Raw genomic sequence first — 10,527 nt, 5'->3', positions numbered from 1 at the left:
CACAGGTTTTAGTGGGGGGAGGGGGCAGAGGGCAGGGGGAAGAGATGTTTTATTTTATTAAATCCTTTGGTTTTGATACATTCATTCTATTTCATTTCAGTTATCATGTTCTGCTCTGGGGAACTCCTTGCCCAGAACCACAAGCCATGCTCTTCTACAAAACAAGAGTCTTTACACTCTCTGTAGAGAAAAAAAGGGAAAACAAAAATACTGTTTATTTTAATCGCCATACAGGATGGGCCACAGTGTATAAATACCTAAATCCACCAAAGCCATCTAGTCTTTCTTCCATTATGCCCCTGTGAATACTGTTGCACTGTGGTTGTCCCTCTTGTGGAGACCCTACAGGTAAGATGTGGGCCCCGTAGGCTGGAGCACATTGACCTCATCAGTAGCAAAATTCCCACTGCCATGGCAGGGTGAGCATTGGGCCAGCACCAGAGGCTTTTGCATCTCTGTCCTTGTGCCTCTTCGGAGGTGTCGTAGTCTGAACTACCCAAGAAAAGTCCCCTCCTTAGTCTCGTCCTCCCACCTCCTCTCAAGCTGCTTCTACACCTAGCCTGGTGCACCCACCAAAAGCTAGGGCTTGGTACAGCCAGGGAGAAAACCTGCTGAGCAAAAAGGTCCATGTCTGTGCAAGGTACCCAGGGCCTTCTCACATCTGAAACTGAGTGTTTGCCTGGCCTGCATCCCTTCTGCCGAGGCACAGCTGTGACACTGTAGCAAAGAGTGGTCTTTCCCAAACACAAGCAGGAAAACAAGCACTGCAGGCCCATGCCTACCTGATGGCATCCTCCATGGGGGCGTGTTTGAAGAGGCTCCTAATAGGTGTCCCAGAAGAGGCAACCTGTCCCGGAGCTGTGGATGCAGGTGGAGCCAACTCCTGCTGCTCTTTCTCTGCCAGCACTGTCCCAATGGGACCGGCTGCGGCTTCAGTCCTGCTGGGAGGGGAACCACACCAGCTGTGCAAATTGGAGACCAGTGGGGCAACACAGGAATTTCTTTGCACCCTCCTGTATGCCACAACAGTGACGAACTCATGAGAACTGGGGCTAGCATGTGTGCATGGGGGACACGGGCACGCCCACACTGGCTTCGCAGCGGATGACCTTCAGCTCCAGCAGCACAGGGCTGCAGGGCAGGGTCGGGGGAGGTACTGGGCTGAGAAGGCAGCCAGGCCAGCCCAACATCCCATCTGAACAAGGGCACAGGAATCTATGTGCCTGTGGGCATGTATACTTTGGGGCCTTACACTTGAACTATGTACTCTAGAGGCAAATTTGGATTGCTCCATAGGGAATGAAAGTCTACTCCTATCACAGGGAGGTGGTAACAACATTGGTTAGGTCCCAGAAGCTGTATTTCACTGATAGCTCAGAAATACAGAGGTCACTTGAGCATCCAGACAGGTGAAAAACATCATCTAAAAAGCAGATGGATTACTGATTGTGTTAGCAAGGCCCCCAAGTTCAACTATGATTCATCTGATAGCAAGCTAGTTGGCAACTAACAGAGCCATCATCTTTCAACCTGGTTCCAACCTCTTTTTTTATCTTGTGCTCACTGATTTGCTAGTGTTCACTACTTGGCCTCTGAGCCATAAAGGCTATGTGTGGTCAGTGCTCAGGCAAGGCAATGCCTGTAGAGGGGATGGAAAGAAGGAAGAAGGACTGCAAGGGTCTGTCAAGCAAAGAAGGTGACCTACATGAAAGGAAGAGGAGGAAGGAAGGGCTGTAAGCAAAGATATTTTCATTTAAAATGAGCTGGGCTTGGACTCACCTGGCAACCACCACTCTGCCAATCTGCAGGTCATGTCAACAGAGGACTGCTGAGCTCATAAATTTTGCACATGCCAAGGTCAAGGTCCCTTCCCAAAGCTGGGCAAGGCCCATCATTATCAATGAGCTGGATGACGGCATTGAGTGAGCCCTCAGCTGATTTGCAGATGACACCAAGTTTAGTGGGAGTGTTAATCTGCTGGAGGGCAGAAAGGCTTTGCAGATGGATCTGAACAGGCTGGATCGATCAATCAAGGCCGATTGTATGAGATTCCACAAGTCCTGGGTCCTGCCCTTGGGTCACAATAACCCCATACAGTGCTACAGGTTAAGGGAAGAGTGGCTGGAAATTTGCCTGGCAAAAAAGGACCTGGTGGCCAGGACTAAGTAAAATTTCTTTCTTCACCCAAAGTCATCTATACTTCCTGAAACAGAAAGCATTTTTCCCCCCTTTTTTCATTCCCCCAGTTTTCTGTCTCGTTAGTAAGAACTGGACTGCATCTGTGTGGGGAATATTAATTTTTTTCCTCAATTCTCATAATATTGCCATAGTACAGTAGCACACCCTCAGAAAACACAGACAACTATTTAGCCACTAAATTAAGTCAGCACTAGTATCTGATTGGTGAATTCCCCTCACTCTCTCTTGGATCAATGTGGTCCTGCGTATTGTAGCTGTGGAATGTCCAGCCCAGGCTGCCACACCACTGACCTCCAAAGTTTTCCTTTTTTAATTCTTACAATATTGACAAGAGAGTCAATCAGACTGAAGGTCCATCCATCATAGTATCATACTGTTTACTGTAGCCATCAGTGAGTGCTTGAGGATAGAGCATAGAAAGCAGAGAAGCTACACAGGGGACTCCTGACAAGTCCTTCCAACCTCCAGCAGTCACTGGTAGGCATCAATACCCTTCACAGAGTAGCTGCCAAAAAGTAGTGCCATTCAGTAAATCCAGACCAGGTCCAGAATCACCTAGTCACAAAGGCTGAAAGACAGGATAAACTGAGCCACTCTGCTTGCTCAGACTCTATCTGAGCAGATCTCAAGACCATTTTGCCTGAAAATCAAGGATTTTGCCTCTTTTCAGTCAAGGATCTTGAGTACTTTTTTCCCTATTCTCTATTTTCTTCTCAACTAGCTCTGAAGAAGTCAGTACATGGTGAATAGTCGGTTCCCATCCACTCTCTCTCTGCCAGTCTTGGATATGTAAATCTCTGTCATGTATTCTTTCAGCTATTTCTCTCCTGAACTGAAGAGTCTCATGGCACTGTCATGTGTTGCACAGAACTGGCTCCAGACCAGCCTCTCCTTGGAGCACCCAGTAGGGCATGGCCAAACATCTTCAGGTCCAGGCTATCAGCAGGCATTTCACACTCAAGTCATCCTAAAAGCATTGGCACTTTGATCCCAGGTGTTAAACTAGGCAACAGAAGACAGTATGCGGGTGTCAGCTATCCCTCCCCACACTCCTGTTTCAAAATTTCAAGTTCCCTGCTGTCTGTTTAAAAGAGATATCCCTTGACAAAACCCCCTCAGAGAAGGATTTTTTTTTCTTCTGCTTTCACAGCAAATGTGGCACACTTGGGTTCCTGTTCATGCTTGGAGCCTGAAAGTGCTGCAGTAGTGAAAGTTAATAGAACAAGAGCAGCAAGTATTAAAGGGTGTAATAAACATGCCTGAGTATCTCCCTTTCCCATCAGCAGGGAGCAGAAGCAACATGTGTTCAAGCTCCAACTTGACATCCTCTGAAGAGATTCTCGTGCTGGCAATGTGGGAGTGGGGAAATACCCTTGTTGAGAAAAAAATCCTACACGTATAGTAGAAAACTTCCTTCCTCCTCTACAAGTATGGTTGTGAGAACCCTTACAGGAACACTTCTACTATGTATTTTACAAATTCAGAAATCCCCATTAAATAAGGATATTTCTCATAAAGCCATTAGCAAATTCACATGAATTAGAAGATGAGAGGATCTTGAAAATGAGAAAAGACCAGTATTTACTGTGTGGTTCATGTTTTGAGGAGATTTTTTTCTCCCTGAAACATGTGCTTAGTTTTCCTTTGCCATTTAATTGCCTCTGACACAGTAAAGTCAGATCTAGAGCCAGGTCAACTTTGCAACATTATTTTTAATGTTTGATTGGAGATTGAAACATAACAGTCGTTCTTTTGGTTAGTAATTTTATTAGAGATGGAACTAAACAGAATGAGCCCTGAGGTCGCAGAGGACCACAGAGTCATGGTTATCCATCTCCTGCTAGGTCCGAGTCCAGAGGAACCCAGGACACTTGTTTCTTCAAGGCTATGCAAATGGGAGGCATAAGGCAGCCTCATTATCTGGGCATCTTGGACAGGACAGGCCAGAACAGTCACTGTCCTGTTGAGGTATATCCAGAGAAGTTGCATGCAAGGAGTCCTTGCTCAGCTGGACCCCAAAGATGTTCCAGTGGATGCCGCCTGGGCATAGCCAGCTTTTGTCCCAGAAATGAGGAACAAGCCTCAGACCGTTATGGATACTAAAAGAAAATACTGGAACAGAGCTGCCTTCAGAGTTGCTCCATTGCTGAAAACAGAGAGAAAGAGAGGCAGTCCATCCCTACAGCACTAGTACCACATTGCAGATCCATAGCCTGCTAGATGTCATTTCATGTACAGAGCTCAAAGAACTCACCAATGGGTGTGAAACCAGAAGCTTTGGAGCAATTTTCCCTCTTGTGAAAACCACATTTTCCCACCTTTCAGAAGGTTTAAAACTACAGAAAGTGACCAGGAAAAGTCCGGGATTGCCATGATGCAATAGCTAGGGACACAGTTCTCTCAGACTGAAACAGCTGGCAGTTCTGCTCTTCAAATTATGGGCCTAACCAGCCCTGAGACCATAAGGGGAGCCTGGAGGTTGGCACCCTTAAACCACCTTTCTGTATCAGTAAAAGCACAGTCACAGCTGTGTCAGAGTGAGCATGACACTGCTGGCCATAGCTTCTTTTAACCAGGACTGTTACACTGTTAAAAAACACATTCTTATTAACATAAGCTCCTTTTGAACTTGGAGGAATGTGCCTGTGTAGCTGTCCCCTTATGCAGCTACATGGATAACCCCTCCTGATTTCTACTTGCATACACTGCAGCTTTCAGTATATTCCTCTATTGCATCAGCCACAGCTGCTGACTATGCTCATGCTTTGGTGAACACGGTGCTTCTGGGAGAGGTGCCTGCCTGAAGAAAGGCTGTCTGAGCTTCCCAGCCACTGGAACTTTGGTGCTGCTGTGCGAGAGCTGACAAAGACACCACGCTTACAGCTGGTGACGATGGAAAGTATCTGGCAGCTTGGTAGTTGAAATGGCAGCCACTCCATGCTTAGGGTTGACTTTGGACATCTGTAATGAAGTGGATGGAGATTAAAAAGTGCTGGTGCTAGAGCAAGAAGAAGTCTTTTTCACTCCTGTCATTTTAGGACAGGTAATGGATGAGTTTCATAGCACCAATGCCAAGTACCTCCTGGTCTGCCAGTTCCCCGGAGGTGCCAGAAACACGCGGAAGATCATGGACTATTTAAGCAAGAAATAGAAAATGTTGCAGCATTTTTCTGATCAAGATAAACATGTCTTTGCAATCCCTCACTGCCAACAGATTGTGATATATCTAATGGAAGAATAAAGTTAATGAAGTTGTGGGAAAATAACAGAAGACTGGTGAGGAAGTTTATAAACATGTTGAAGTGACCTGCAGCTGAGATGTAGAAAAAAACATGTATCATACTAACTGTTGTTTACCCTTGTGTGTTGTACAAGTAGAATATCTGTGTTTTGGTAACCTGTGATAGAGGCAGCCTATGGAATACCCTTGAGAGTCCTGCTGTGCTGTGGAAAAGATTGAAGTATAGTGGTAAGTAAAGCACACCTGTATGAATCCCTAAAATACAGGTGAGAACAGCAAGTTTGATGATCCTCCAGCATGGTCTGAACTCCACAGTGCCTCTGCCCAGGTGCTCCTTCAGGGATTCCCTGGTTGGTGAGGTAACAAAAACAAACATACTCCTTGCATTTCATCCATGGTTTTGTGGTTGTTCCTGTGTCCACACTGTATTGGCTCACACAGAGGAGTGAGGAAGTTTTAACATTAGACCAAACAGTGCTACTCATGTAAAGGCACCTTGAAGAAACACATTTTAATGTGGGAATAGCCAGCAACTACCTTCAAACACATCTTGAGACATCCCAGTACCCCAGAAAGGTTGGTTAGATGCCTGGGATGCTGATCACTTCTCCTGCAAGGGTAGGCATGCTTGTCCATGAGCTTGCATATAAGTGAGACAAAAACCAGAATGCAGATGTGGACTGGAACAGGCATAAAATCACTAGGACAGGTTTGGCACTCAGCAAACAAAAATTTCTGGTTCACATACGCATCTCAGCTTCATCTACAAAGCAGAAGTTCTGGGAGAGAGGACTCCTGGAACTCCAGTCCATCTGCCCCTTAGTTTTAAATGTTTTCTGTGTAGGAACACGATACATGTCAAACATTGAACAATTTTTTTTCCATTAAGCAGACACACATTAAGTGGAAATTCCATCATTGAAGTTTGGTTTTGCTAGTAAGTGGCTTGCACTTGGGAATTACTATTACAAATTATCAAATTATGTTCCTCCCTTTTTATTTCAGCAGAAAGCTGGATTTTTGGTTAAACATATTTTAAAAGTTTCCAGTTGAGGGTGGGGGCTAGTGAGAAGCAGAGAAATACATTTTACCTATTTTTTTTCCTAGCCTCTCGGAGGTGATACCGAAGTGACTATCACCCATTTTTGGACTTAAGAGTTTCCATACGCCCGCTTAAGAATCCCGAGTTTTTTCAGTCTCCTCAACTCAACCCATTTGACTTTAGAATTAATTGACATTGATTTAGGAGTTGGTTTTCCATGGCATTGAACACATGCCATTGATTTCAGCTGAAGTTCTAAGTGCTCAGCCTTTCCCAGCATCAGATTTGAAGTTTATTAAAGCCAGACCCACATGTTAAAAGGAAGGGTTATTAACTCCCTAAGTGGTTCTGTAAGTTTTAATGTCTTTATTAGTTGGCTCTTTTCAACCTAGCAAGTGTTGCAGAATAGAGCACTATAAATTACATAAGCTTTATTTGAACTAACTTCTAGTAAAACATAACACACCTACTGGAAGATTGTTATATAAATGTCACCTTCTGATGAGCAGACTAAAACACAGACTTTTTTTTCTACACTACTTCTAACACATACAAAGTCTTTCATTTTTTTCATGAAACTAGTCCTCAATAAAATTCATAAGTGGTAAAGACAGCAGTAATTCCTTTGTGTTCAGTATCTCAACAATTTTACACCAGCTCTTGATTTTGTCCCAGCTTTTCAGGGGAATAGAAAAAAGATTACATCACCAAATAGTTGAATTTGTTCTTGTTTCATGCCTGGCCAGACACCAGCCTTTTCTCTGCATGGACAAGTAAAAGCAAGAGGCGCTTTTGTTTCCATGGTTTGGAGAGGAGAGATTGATCAAGGACTTAAATTTTCTTGAGGCCACGAGGAATTAGACAACAGAGACAACTTATAGATGGGTGTAATTACCCATCTTATTTCCAAAAGCACTACAGCACTTCTCTTCAGCCCTGGAGACTTTACTATCTCCACTTCCATACATACTTCACAGAGTCCTTCCCTGTATCAATCCAAATACAGGGACGAAAATGATTAAGTGAAATCCAGAGTTAGCAACATTTCAGATTAGTTATCCATTAGCTGTAAATGCAGCAGGAGCATCCCTGATTTCCTTATTAACTCACAGCACTGCTACAAGCTGATCTGCTGTCCAGCTTTTTGCAGACTCTGGAGCAGCTCTTGCCATGTTACTGACTTCGTTTTTCATACTAATCCAGGGATCTATCTTGAGCTTCTGTGGTTTTTTTCTGTAAGAAGAGGCATGTGGCCCTCAGCCCCCATAACAGGAGTTGTGCTTCCAGCACCAGCCTATGGCAGAAAGCATTGAGTTTTCAGAGCTAAACTATGCATAATCTTAGGACATCAGCACAAGGCAGGCACTACTTTAGCACAGGCCAGAAAATGCCAGACAGATATAAAACCAGCCATTTCAAAATATTTCAAGGGAGGGTGATGCAGCACAAGGTGTCTCTACACCAATTGTTCTTGAACCTACAACAGCACCTATCTAAGTCCTACCTGAGATCTTCAGCCCTGAAGGCAATGATAGGCATGCTGCCTTTCCACTGCCACTCCACACCACTATTCATCGCCCCCATGAGGAGGCTGCCACACAGAAATCCTAACACTATTACCAGCCAAGTCCTGACAGTCAAACAACATTTTTGATGGACAAGTTACCTAGTTGTGTCTTAAAAGACTGCTTCCTGTATGTTGAACATGTTAACTGTCAGAAGAAACTCCTATCCAAGTAACAAATTACTGGATAATTGTCTTTAAGGGAACTATTACCTCTTCCCTCCATTAAAAAAACCCAACAACATAATAGTAAACACTTTTAAAATATACTTGAGTATTGTATTTCAGATATTTGGTGCCATTGTGGAGGTTTCACTTGAGAAAGGAGGAAGGTCTTTCACTGAAAATTACCCCCTTCAGTAGTCTACCAAAACTCCCCACAGATTGGGCATAGTTGCAAAGGTGTAAAGGATGTACTTATTGCAGTGGGTTTTGTAGTATAAGCAAAATGTGTGCACAAGATATATGATACCACTAGCCTTGCACAGTTCCAGCTTTTACTGCATGCGTGCAGCAGCAAATTCAAGATAACCTCACCAACAGCTTCCTGGGAGGTGGCACTTCTGCATAGTTTTCTCCACTAAACTTTTGGGGGACAGAGAAACAATGATCTGTACAGATATAGCTCCTCAAAGAGCCCCACCACTCACCTGCGAAGCTGATCTAGAAACAAAAGCATTTCTCACCCTTTACAGAGCACACTTGTTCTTTATATCCAATATTTCTCCCTGAAATTTCTTTGTGATTGTAAGACCAGCAGCATTCTCACCTCAGTTCTCAGGAGATGGTTTTCTCCTGAAATTCCCTAAAAGGAGTCTTTATTCCTCTTTTAACTCCAAGTAACAACCAACTAGCTATAAGAAGCACAGCACATAACTTAGGACATGCTATTTACAAATACCCCTTAGGAGGTACTTGTACAGTGTGAAACCTTCTGCTGCACACTTGTAGCAGAAAAGTTCACATAAAGAGGCTGCAATCCTCATTTAATTTATATTCTCATTTAATTATATACACTCTTCAGTTGGTAAAAATCTTGCCTTTAAAACTGATAGCACATGAAAAAAATTCCCAAATATTATAGTGGCAGAGGCTCTGTAAGAAATGACTGGCACTGCTCCTATTTCCAAGCCACATTAATAAAAAATTAATTTAGGGTTTCAAGATTGCCTTGAAACTAGAGTTTACAATTTATATATTCAATTTTAGCTAATACACTTTCAGAAATCACTTTATCAGCTTAGGTGTTTTATAGAAAGTGTCATAAGTGCTAATTGAGAAAATCATAGATTTTTCTTTGTTGAGAAATTTATCATGTATAAAACTCCTTAAAGAAAGGTTTTTCAGCCACCAACGTAAGAGAGCCGTAAATTTTGAAAACCCAGTGTAAGTGAGCTGCTGATTTCAGCTTTACAGAGCAACCTCCAGACTCTTCAACCACACTGGATACACCTTCTCTCTTAGATGGACTCTGGTCAAAATGGATTCAAAAAGGAAAACTGGAACCAAGAATCTCTCAGACTTTTGAGTACACCAAGCTTATTTTGGGACTTGTTTATCACCAGCCTGGTTTGCTGGAGAACCAGGGCTTATGTAATTGTGTTTGCAGCCCGCCTGCATCAGCAACTCATGGATCCCTTTACTAACTCCAGTTCAGTTTGAAAGGGAAGTCATAAAGCCAATGCAATCTGGACAACAAACAAGTCTAGGGCTGAGTGGACTAACCTATCCACTTGCATGGGAAAGCAAAAGAGACCCATTTTGCACCGTAAGAGCAGCACACCAGCCAGACAGAGCATGTCCGTGAAGAGCATTCACAGCCTGGCTGACTCCTACCCATAGCTGACTTCCTGAGCCCTAAGGGGAAAGGGGCAGCTGCGGATATTGAGCAAAGGAAGAGTAAGGCAACAGTCACAGACTCAAAGGAAATCATTGTTGGGAATTCACAAACTGAACAACTTGCTTTAGTAGTGACACAGTCAGAATTCCTTCCCAGGAGACTTTACCATGCAAACATTTCTCTAATTTCAGTGTAAGAAAACAGAACAAACCAAATATATTAGCAATATTGAAGTTAAGACAAAAGAAAAAAGTGTACTATATATCCATTCTTCATCCAAATGTTGGCACAAAAATAAAAAAAACACTAATGATGGTAGCTATGTACTTCTGTATGACTTAAATGTTCCATTTGTTACAAGTGATCAAGTTGAAGCAATTTAAGAAGCTTCTGCCTTTCAGATGAGAAAAAAACCTGACTCAAAATAGGCATGGTCTAATCAAACCCAAAGGAAAATCACCTTATGAAAACAGCCCTTCAGTGGCCCCAGCAATACCAGAAATACTCTCTGATGAATGTAGCAGCATTTTAACCTTCAAAGGAGGCAGCTAAAATGACAATTCCATCCAAGGAAATCTTGAATACAAAAGAAAAGCTGGTATACAGGTAGGAGGAGAGCTTGGAATCCTAGTTTAATGAAA

This window comes from Pithys albifrons, chromosome 3, assembly GCF_047495875.1.
Source record: "Pithys albifrons albifrons isolate INPA30051 chromosome 3, PitAlb_v1, whole genome shotgun sequence".
Lineage (NCBI taxonomy): Eukaryota > Metazoa > Chordata > Aves > Passeriformes > Thamnophilidae > Pithys > Pithys albifrons.
This window is presented reverse-complemented; position numbering follows the sequence as displayed.